The sequence below is a fragment of the Melanaphis sacchari genome, unplaced genomic scaffold (assembly GCF_002803265.2).
Source record: "Melanaphis sacchari strain LSU unplaced genomic scaffold, SCAv2.0 Contig1602_pilon_pilon, whole genome shotgun sequence".
NCBI classification, from domain to species: Eukaryota; Metazoa; Arthropoda; class Insecta; order Hemiptera; family Aphididae; genus Melanaphis; species Melanaphis sacchari.
In genome coordinates, this window is record NW_020270723.1 from 1 (window position 1) to 11,708 (window position 11,708).

General features: G+C 30.6%; 1 long non-coding RNA gene across 1 annotated transcript; it reads left to right on the plus strand.

The window, feature by feature from the left end:
- Positions 1–663: 663 nt before the first annotated feature.
- Positions 664–7,469, plus strand: LOC112592209. The gene is made up of 5 exons (XR_003114549.1): positions 664–702; positions 2,105–2,161; positions 6,257–6,286; positions 6,932–6,967; positions 7,432–7,469. It is a non-coding gene; the product is annotated as an uncharacterized LOC112592209 (long non-coding RNA).
- The last annotated feature ends 4,239 nt before the right edge of the window (positions 7,470–11,708 follow it).

An 11,708-nucleotide genomic window follows, 5' to 3' on the forward strand; every position in this document is an offset into this window, starting at 1 on the left:
AATCGCACAGTCAGGTTAGGTGCCTATGTTATTTTCCGGAAAAAAAAATCATTGCAATATAAACGATGTAAAAAATAAGGTTAATAGGTCATTGTCGACTAAAATAAAAGTTCTCGATTTACATTGGTTGCAATAATTTTAACGTCACATAAAAAAATGGAAATTTAAACAATGTAAGCGGAATCTGTCTTATTTCACATCTCACGATAGGCTACACCTACTTTAATCGCCTCACTTTACTGTTATCTTTGTTACTAATACCAAACCTAGTGCAATCATTAAAAGTTTTTAAATATTTAAAACATGTTTAATATTTATGCTGCATTTAAAATATCCGATTTACATAGAAAATTTGATTCAATATTAAATGACTCCCCGGTACTTTCACTTAATCATTTCCAATTAATAACATCTCCTACCTGACCTACTTAAAATTTAATTAGTTTGAAATGGCTGTTTACACATTTACTTCAATCCATATATGGAGTTTATCTAATATACCTACTTTTTACATCATTATTTATTAATATAAAATTTAATTTTAAATCATGTTATACTTAAGATTGGTATGATTGCTTATTTTAAGAAGCAATCAATTATTTAGATATAGAGCAAAAACTAAAAATATATAATTAATTATTAATAATTACATGCTTTTTTTTTTAGCTATTGGAGATACACCTTCTCAGCAACACAATAAAGGTAAAAAACAAAATATATAAACGAAATTAGATTTTAGGAATAGTGTACATCAGTGTCCGACGCGTATCTGCCTATTTTTACGTCATATGCTGTGATTGGAAAAAATATTTATTTATTTAAAGCATTTATTGTAAATCTATCACACTTGATTTGATTACAAATTTAAATTTAACAGGTGCAATTGTAAGCTGATCAATTTTTGAACGACTAGCAAAAGATAGACCAGTGTTTATAATCATAATTAGTTGTCATATTGTCAAACATGTACTACGTAGTAAGAATTTTCTTCTTCTTCTTATAATATAAAACGAAGAATATTTCGCTTTTGTTTTCCGATAGGTATAGTGTCCTGGCCAATCGGAAAATTAAATTTTTTTCCGTCAAATATAACCTTGGACGTTATCTTACATCGTTATCGTTATTATCGGTCGTATTTATTATAGTTGTTATTGTAATTATACCGTTTTTTTCGGGTTTTCATCCGAATTCCGCTCTTTAGAGACCTTTTTCCGTCGTGTTTTCGATCCTGTTGCGTAGAGCGCGTCTTTTTCGTCAGGAGGTATATCAATCCGCCGTAGGTGGATTGCCCTGTCAGGTATCGATATTTACTGGGCGATGACTGATAGCTAGACACTTAATCACCGTTTCGAAGTGTATTTATTTATTTTTCATACGCAAAAGCACCGGGCAAGCCACAGGAAATGCATCCAATTCGCCGCAGGCCGATTGCCCAGTCAAGTATCGACATTCACCGTTCCAGGTGATGACTGATACCTAGACATTCAATTGCTATTTTCGTAACAAGCTTCGGGACAAGGTGTATTACACCTGTGAATTTAATGAAATGACCGACCACTAGACGCTCGAATTGGACTTTTATTATTTACGCGTTTAAAACGACACCGCCAAAGTGTAGAGCCACCAAATCAGAGGTACCACCATCACAAACCTCGTTATCACTGGTTTTGACTACTAGACTTTTCTAACTGCGGTATTCTAAAGTCCTATCTCCGACCTAGGAAATTCACTTTAAACAATTTTCAGCTACCTAGGGTATTCACATACAGCGAGTTTCACCGGTGCTAGTATATTGATAAAATAAAATTATAATAATAATGAAATATAAATATGTGTTTTTGTAAAATGTAAGACAGTACTGCTCCAATGTAAAACGGTTGGCAACTCTTGCTGTGTACAAAAAATTGATAATCACAACTTGGTCCAACATTTATAAACTTAATATTATCACCTTTAACAACATACCATGAAAACAAATTGTGTCATTATAAATTTACACATAAATGCAAAAATAAGATTAATATAATATAAAAATATAATTGATTGTATTAATATAATAATTAAGTTAAACAAATAATAAATTAAATAATACATATTATTTTAGGTCAAGCAAGAACTTACAACAGTTATCATGAAAAACTATTTACTAAAGCTTATAATGGTATGTATTTTGTGAAAACTAATTTATATTTATATTTTTTTCAATGATTGTTATATAATTTAACATATATCAGACCTTTTTCCGTCGCGATTTCGATCCTGTTGCGTAGAGCGCGTCTTTTTCGTACCGTCTGTGTGCGTTTTCCCGTGGATTCGGTTCTCGGCCGCAGCCGTATCTGTCACGGGGGCGGTCGCCCGTTTTTCTCTCCGAGCGAATCGTTTTCGCGTCCGCAGGTTTTCTGATTACGTGGAACGCGTCTTTCGCGAACCGCGTGTCCCCGAACTCCGTTCGCGGCCGTCGCCGTCACGTCCGGAAAACGCGTACTCGCGGCGTGTTCTCCGGGCGGATATCGTAGCGTCATGTATACTCTTGTTTGTTTTTTTACGATTCCATAAATTATTTATCTTTATATCGAATACGTGTTGTTATGTTTTTGGTGTCTCCATCCTCGGACGCCTCCGCGACCTCATCAGTACTCTCTCGATAACGTACGAAATACGATTATGTGTATAAAAAAGAAACACACGTCGGGTTTAACAGATTCTTATGTGTATTACAAAAACAGATAACAAGAGTCTTGCTCTCGAGTCGTTTTAATACTTTTAATGGCATACATTTGGGGCGATATCGTGATATGTGTATGTGATAATAAACTTGGTACTTCATTAAAACGTATACGTTTAAATAATGTAGACGAATACATCAGAAACAGTCTAAACGATAATAAATATGCGATTTAAGGTTTCATGACACACAAATCGTAAAAATTGTATTGGTTAAACGACGTGTAATGTAGTATTCCTTGCATCTCTATAACGGTTTAAGTGCTCGAGATTCGGTTACGGTTTACAATTCAAACGGTAGTCGATAGATGTTAGGATAGGTTTCCCCAAAGTTAGGTAGGCAGGTCCAAATCCCGTTCCGGCGAAATCGGGGCAGCACGATTTCTAATCACGTATTCGGTTTTTTTTTTTTTTTTTTGATTTTTAAATATTTTGTTAATTAATTGTTATTTTTGTTATCACGGAAAGTGCATAATATTTCTTTTCGATATCTAACCACCTATAAAATATCAAAAAAAAATATTAAATATAATATACAGTTTTTTGATCTTCAACTCGCTAACGTTTGACAAGTAATTTCCATAATACTTTTAAAATCTTCCCTTTATGCCCACATCGCCTACTTGGGAGGTTTAAACTCATTTAACTGGATTTTTAATGGTGATAACTTGAAAATTGAGCACTCTTTTCGACTTAGACTTTTTTACGTACTGAACATCATAACGCCTTCGACGTCAGGAGGTATAACTATCCGCCGTAGGTAGATTGCTCTGTCAGGTATCGATATTCACTGGGCGATGACTGATAGCTGACACTTAATCACCGTTTTGGAGTATATTTATTTATTTTTCATACTCAAAAGCACTGGGCAAGCCACGGGAAATGCATTTAATCCGCCGCAGGGTGATTGCCCAGTCAGGTATCGACATTCACCGTTCCAGGTGATGACTGATACCTAGACATTCAATTGCTATTTTCGTAACAAGCTACGGGACAAGGTGTATTACACCTGTGAATTTAATGAAATGACCGACTACTAGACGCTCGAATTGGACTTTTATTTTTTACGCGTTTAAAAAGACACTGCCAAAGTGTAGAGCCACCAAATCAGAGGTACCAACATCACAAACCTCGTTATAACTGGTTTTGTCTACTAAACTTTTCTAACTGCGGTATTCTAAAGTCCTATCGCCGACCTAGGAAATTCACTTTAAATGATTTTCAGCTACCTAGGGTATTCACATACAGTGATTTTTACCGACCTAGGGTATTCACTTACAGTGAGTTTCACCGTTGCTAGTATAATTATAAAAGCAATACCGTAATACTTAATTTATTATTGTTTGTTATAAACACGATTCGTGTAGATGTATTTTGTTTTCTATTAAGATTAGGAAGAGAAATTAATTACAATTTAAAAATACTCATATATCACAGAAAAACTAAGTTTTTTCAAAATCTAACAAGTTAACATAGATAATGTTTTTAGTTTTTAAGTTTTTTCATAGGTTATTTAACTTTAATATTTAACGATACAAAATCGGTGCTGTTGAACGGAAATTTGCGATGTTCCGGTTGGGTCTGCGAGAATTATTAGTAAAAAGTAGTGATGGATTGAACCCTGATTTTTTAACTCGAACCAAACTTGAACTGAAATTTAAATTATTTAAATCTTTTATTTTAAAAGTATGTAAACAAATAATTATAAAGTTACAAACTAGACAAGTTGTTAGAACGATACACATCCAATTCTTATGATTTTGATAACGATTATATACGCGGAAAAAAGTTATAAATAGAGGCATTGCGGTACTGGAATATTATCATGGGTGTACCCAAAATAAATTTTTTCCGCTACGACATAAACAAAAACAGTAACATTATAAGTGTAGGAACGCGGCATGTATTGGCGATAGAAAGCATATTAATGTTTTTGCTGGTATAGGGTGAATCTGTAATGGGCCAGTGGAAAAATTTAAAATAACATATTATTTTAATGAATTATAATATATAACGTGTAAAAATAACTTTTAAAGAATTATGCAAATATTTGGTAATTGAATGAGTTTAAAATATCATGGCCAGAAAGTCTGATTCGACAAATATCTTCAAGTTCGATATTCGAACAGAAAAAGATTCTTGATAGTTTAGTTCGAATTTTGAACTTAACCAAACATTAGGGGTTGGGTTCGGTTTGGTTCGAGATTCGAACAGTTCGACCCATCACTAGTACAAAGTATGTGACATTAACGAAAAAAATGTATATGATTGTTATAAAAATAATCTGATTAATAAATAACAACGAATATATTAATTTTCTAAGGTTGTATTATCTTCTACTTTTTCTTCTTCTTCTGGTTTGATCTTCTTTACAAGAAATTTTGACGCTATTACAACTTCACGCCACTTCTCCCGGTTACGAATTATATTTCTCCGGTCATCAACTCCTATCATTTTTAAATTGTTTTCGACCACATCCATCCATCTTAAAGTTGCATTATAAACATATTTATATAGGATTAAAATACTTTTATTATTTTCCATTCGAGGTGCAACAAAACATACATAATGATGGTGAAGAATCCACAATAAAATGTTTAGAAAAACAGGCTAAAATAATGATAAAAACATCAAACAGGAAACCAAATCGTATTAATGTAAGAATTACTGTTCAAATTTTAATCCCTGATGTTGATAAGGCTAGAGGATCACCTTGTATTTTATTAGCATTATCGCCGATGTTCAAGATGGCTTGTACAAATGATATATAAATGGTTACATTAAAAATTGAAAGACTATAAAAAAATAATATATTTTTTATTTATACAACTATAAGTACAGAAAATTATTTTTTAAAGCAAAAATAACAGAAAAGCACCATAAGACGAAAACTTTATTGACTTAACGGAAACAGTACTATTTAAAAAAATAAAATAAAATTATTCTCCGAGAGGTTGCCAGCATAATAGTATGGCTATGAGTTAGGGATATTCAAAGGTGTCGTTGTAAAACAAAACTAAAATAATAAATGCGCATGACGAGCAGCTAAAAAATATGTAATTCGAAGTACCATAGTAGTTTATCTTGTGAATATTATATATTTGCATGATAATAATACATGATTTTTTCGATCCAAGTTATATTTTAGTAAATAAAAGGGATATACCCAAATTATCTATCAATTATAGGCATTTTATTTATTACTTTAGTCATTGTCAGCATTGACTGGATAAATTAAAAAAATCGTTATACTTTTAAACATCAATCAACTATAAAAGTTATGCTTTTGTAGTTTTCTTCACTACGGTAGACATTCAACGTTATTCACCAACTTTGGATTATATGCTTTGGTTAAACGTTACAAAAACTGTTCAAAAATTGATCAGAATCAGACATTTAATCGTTCTATACGATTCTAAAATAAATCAAATGCCCACATTAAATGCACTTATGTTACAATACATATAAATACAAACATGTAGTTTTTAACAAAACATTTATTGCCATATTTTATATTTGTATTTTGTTATAGACAATACCAATAATTCGAGCTCTCCAGGAGGTAAATTATATTTTGTAAAACATTTTTTATAGCTTACGTATCCTTAAATTTGTAAGTTTTACGTATTCTGTATAAAGTCACATTATAATAGATACAGTAAAAATCGCAATTAATACTCGATAGGTATGCAATATTTATTTTCCCGGAAAGCCGATGTGTATAAAGATTTTATACATAAAAATCCACGAATTTGAATGACGACCTTACTATTCTGAGAGTGTATGATTTTGACAACCGCCGTTACAATACACATCCAGAAATGAGATGCGTCGCCGTCTGTTGCGATCATTATCTGTCTATTATTTCCACTCATACAGAACTTTCATCTACAATAGTTATTTAATAAACATCTCATATATTTATTATACATTCACAAATGTAAATATGATTGTACTTTTGTAAAACTTAATTCATAAATATAACGTGTTCCATCATTCATAATCTTGTTACATTCCCCGTCAATAACTACTGCAAAAATTGTTCAAAAATTGATCAGAATCAGACATTTAATCGTTCTATACGATTCTAAAACAAATCGAATGCCCACATTAAATGCACTTATGTTACAATACATCAAAATACAAACATATAGTTTTTAACAAAACATTTATTGACAATATTGACATATTTTATAATTGTATTTAGTTATAGACAATGCCAAGAATTCGAAGACTCTAAGAGGTAAATTATATTTTTGTAAAACATTTTTTATTGCTTACGTATCCTTAAATTTGTGAGTTTTACGTATTCTGTATAAAGTCACATTATAATAATTACAGTAAAAATCGCAATTAATACTTGATAGGTATGCAATATTTATTTTCCCAGAAAGCCGATTAAAGATTATATATTCACAAATGTAAATATGATTGTAGTCGTGTAAAACTTAATTTATAATTATTAATTACGTGTTCCATCGTTCATAATCTTGTTACTTTCTTCGTCAACAACTGCCTAACATGAAAAGAGTTTGTATATTTATATATATTGAAACATATGCACATAAATGCAAATATCATAATATAAAATTATAATTTATCGTATTGAAATAAATAATCCTTAAGAATGAATAATTATTGTTTAAATAGTATATTAAGCTAATTACTCTAATATATAGTAGGTATACATATATATATTTTTTTTAGAGGATGCATGGAACTACTACCTACATAATATTAATATTATTGAAGCTAACTCGTCTAGTACGTATTATATTGTACACTAATTATTATTAATATTTTTTTAATAGTAATTAGTTAAATTATAAAATAGCAATAGTGTGGGTGTGCTGTGTTGATTCATAATCTTAATCGGTTCATACAGTGTAATATATCGAAAATAGGCTCACAACGGATAGCTCCAGATGTTCAATAAATAAATAACTTGTCAAAAATGACACTTAACTATTTATTAAATTAGTGAACGGTAAAAAACTTTTATTTTATCTTACTTGATTGTATTTTAATCATATATGAAGTAAATGGCAATGTTACTTATCGTATGCCAGTAAAAAAAATATAATTAATAATAATCCACAAACCTGTGGTACAATTTTTGGAGTTGACAAATTGTGCCAACAAGCAATCTGAATCGTGTGATGAATGTGAATTTAGGAGAAGGTAAAATAAATATAACACTATTCGTTTTGTGATATTCCGAGTTCGTAATATTTTCGTACGAAAGAAATAAATTTCGAAAAAAACCGTGTATAAACAAAGTACAAAATAAAATATAGTGTGATGCGACGCTGTGCGTACACAAGAAAGAAGCACAGAATATCACGCGGTATGTCGTGTAAAGACCGACAGTATTGTGCGGTTAGCGATGGTGCGTAACATGAGCGGTTTGGTTATTTGGAGATATTTGAGCTGGCGCATAAAAACTCAAGTGGACGAGACCGTTTCGTCCCGTGACGTCATTTATACCGTTGGCGTGTCTTGCTGTTGAGGAGAGGTGCGCGGTGTATACAAAATACATCACGGTAGCAAACATAATTGTTACAATAAACATGACAAATATTTACAATAAGTACAATAATTACAAATAATACAATATTGAAAATATAGTTGTGATAATGCGGTTATAGCACCACATTATTAAACACCTAAACGAAAAATAAAATCGCGCGTCGTTAGGTCGCGATGAACGCTGGCTCCAGAGCTATTGAATTGGCTCCCTAACTCAGGTAATCATCATTTTTACGTATTTAATTGGCTCCTAAGGTTTATGTATAGAGTTGGCTCCCTACACATATATTTTATAAATCCATTGGTTATCAAAATTGTTTGAAAATAAATTCAACTATATGTACGTCTATACGTTAAAAATATAAAAGTTGAAAAAGTACACGTCTGTAATATTTTAGTGACACAGTGCCGGTTATAGTCTTGTAATTAACAATTCATTAATCCGATAACGGTCACAACTATCGACGTATTTATACAACCTATATAGGTATAGTACAATATTTCACTGATATCATTAAATGCAGTAATTGCAGTACTCGTAGTTCGTTCCCGTCGCAATTCGTTGCAATTTTTTGTAATTCGTACCTATACATAGATTATAAAATTAATTTGGTTGAAATAATGACAAGTGAAAAGGGAGAATTCATTTTAATAGTTAATAAGTTTAAATTCAGCTACCATAAGCTTCTCCAAAATGGATTTAAGCGATTCAAATGTACTAAACGAGGATGCAAAGCTTATTTGAGAATTAGTAACCAAGAAAATGTTGTATGGGAATCGTCCAATCTTAACCACAACTTTTATATTTTGAGAACCACTTTTTAAAAATTATATTGGGAGCCAAATCAAGTCTTGACTAGGTACTTAACCTAATATTGGGAGCCAATTCAATGGTCATCGCTGGCTCGAGTCGGTCTATGGACATCCAGATTGTCTTGACGGCGTCGATTCTTATGAAGACGTGACTAACCCGATTTAGGCAGGTACTAGGTAGGCACGAACGTGGTACGTGTCGGTTGTCGTGATTTGTCCTGGGTGTATATCGCAGCTGACACATTTTTGGTTATAACTTTTAAACCATCTAAACAATATGCTTCCAAATTCCTCTGTTCCCATCTGCTCAATATTTCTGATCTAAATCGATTTTTTTCGATTTTTAACCTTTTGCCCTATAGTAGCTGGCCGATTGATTAACAAAAATGAGTACGGTATTTCAATAGAATAACTCAGTTTCCTATTATTATACGTTAGTGTCTACTACACTATTTTTATTTTTACTTAGCTTCGCGTCACTACCGTCGCGCTGGATAATATAAAACAAAAATAATTTGCCTGGAACCGTGCCTACAGCGAATAAGCAAACCTAAGACCCCCTTATCTATCATCAGCTAAATTTTTTTCATTTAGTAAACCAACTAGGTATTCTTTTGTACCATATTGAGGAGGAGTTTGCGTGTATGCAATTGATTGGTCGCTATTCCAACGAGATGTGGATATCACACGTCATATCAAAAATGTGACATTATACAGATGTCCCTACACGAATTGTACACAATCTCCTTATGCATTGACTTAAAGTCTTGAAGTAAAATAATTGTGTTTTTAATACAAAATTTATAATTGCCAATACCACTAGAAAAAAACGATCTGATAAGACTGCTTTAGTTTCTAAATGTGCCTAGGAATTGACTAATATTTCTGAAATAGATTCTCTGCTAGATTTTAATTGAATGATAAACCTCAACAAATGATTAGTTTTTTATATTACTATATATTAAATCTAAAATTACTTTTATTCTAGTGTATGAATTTATTATTGGTGCACGATAATCAAAATTGTTTAAAAGGATAGTTTTTTATTTTGAACAAGAAGATTTAAAATGAAAACAATGTTATTGATTTAAGAGAGTCCTAAAATTATTAAACATTTACAAAAAATAATATTTTTTAAATAATTTATGTATAAATCATAATTTATTGTAATTGAAAAACTATATTTTGGAGATTTAATTTATCTCAAATTTAATCCTATACGATATTAGCCCTTAATCTATAATAAAAACACGATTTGATTGAATGAGATTGGTTCTCATAATGACAATTTTTTATATTTTATCATAAGTTGTGAGTAGTTTTTTGTTCATTTATTTAGTATTTTTTCATTTTATGTAACATTATTTATTAATACAAAGGACCAATTTTAAACGAATTTATACCTACATAAACTTAAATATTTATACGTTTTAAATTTACCTATTTAACATTCTAGAAATCATAAAAGACAAATTAATTTATAATAAAGGTATTTATTTTTGTTTTTAGAATATGTTTCATTCGGTCCTCAAACATGGTGTGAAAAACACATCCCCATATTAATAAATCGAGTAAAATTGAATAATTAAACTATCGACAATATTAAAAAGAAGTGGATATATCAAGCCGATTAATGAAAATATCAAAACTATTGAAAAATAACCTCAAGATAATAAAAAATATTTTGTTTAATTTATTTAATGAACATAGTTATTTCATTATTAGTTAATTATCTTATAAGTTGAAATAATTAATATTCAAACTCAACGAAACCCAATTAAATTGTATTTTTAGTATTTACTCTTAGGTTCCAAGAGCTGGTCAATTATAAATTATTTATCTAATATTTGTGTTTTTTTTTTTTTTTTTATTGGCAGAGGGAGTATGTAAAATATTAGTTGTTATAATAACGGCTATTAAAAATTAAAAACTTTAATTCATTTGAAATTTGACATCAATCAAAATAAAACAGTGGTTCTACGGTCAAGTATGTTTTTAGTGTTCATCGTAATAGAGTTTATAACTTTAATGGATGTATTAAATTTTGAGTTGAGTGCTCTTTCAAAACTGCACTTCCTACTGGTAAAAAACATCCTGCTTCGGATCAAAAGTTTACTTAGGTTTGCTAGTTAAGATCCCTGTTTGAACACTTCTTTAAATTTCTAAGTTTGAAAAATTGGCTCCTAGGTATTACCTCTTCAACAAATGTCAGGTTTACGAGTATGATAGACATAGCTATGATTCGCTACACGCTTACACAGTGCGCACACAATCTTATCTTTGATTAAAATGTTCTACTTAATAACACCATATTGTACTAAAATAAGAAGAAAATAGGCTAGAAATTAATTCAGAGCCCAAACCATTTTTTTTTTTTTTAAATTAACAGTATATGAAATCCCCTCACAAGACTTATTCTCCCGGACAAAGTCTCAAAAAGATCTAGGATCGGCTTTTAGCTTACACTCAGTTCGAGTCAAGAGCGATTATTAGCAACTTTTAAATTCAAATTTATAACGAGTCCAGAGATTAAAACACTTGTTTAATTTCTGAAACAACCGAACACTAAATTTGGCCTGATCTCTCATCTTAGATCATATTATCTCAGGATGGCATTTGAAATAGAAATTAAAATATTTATG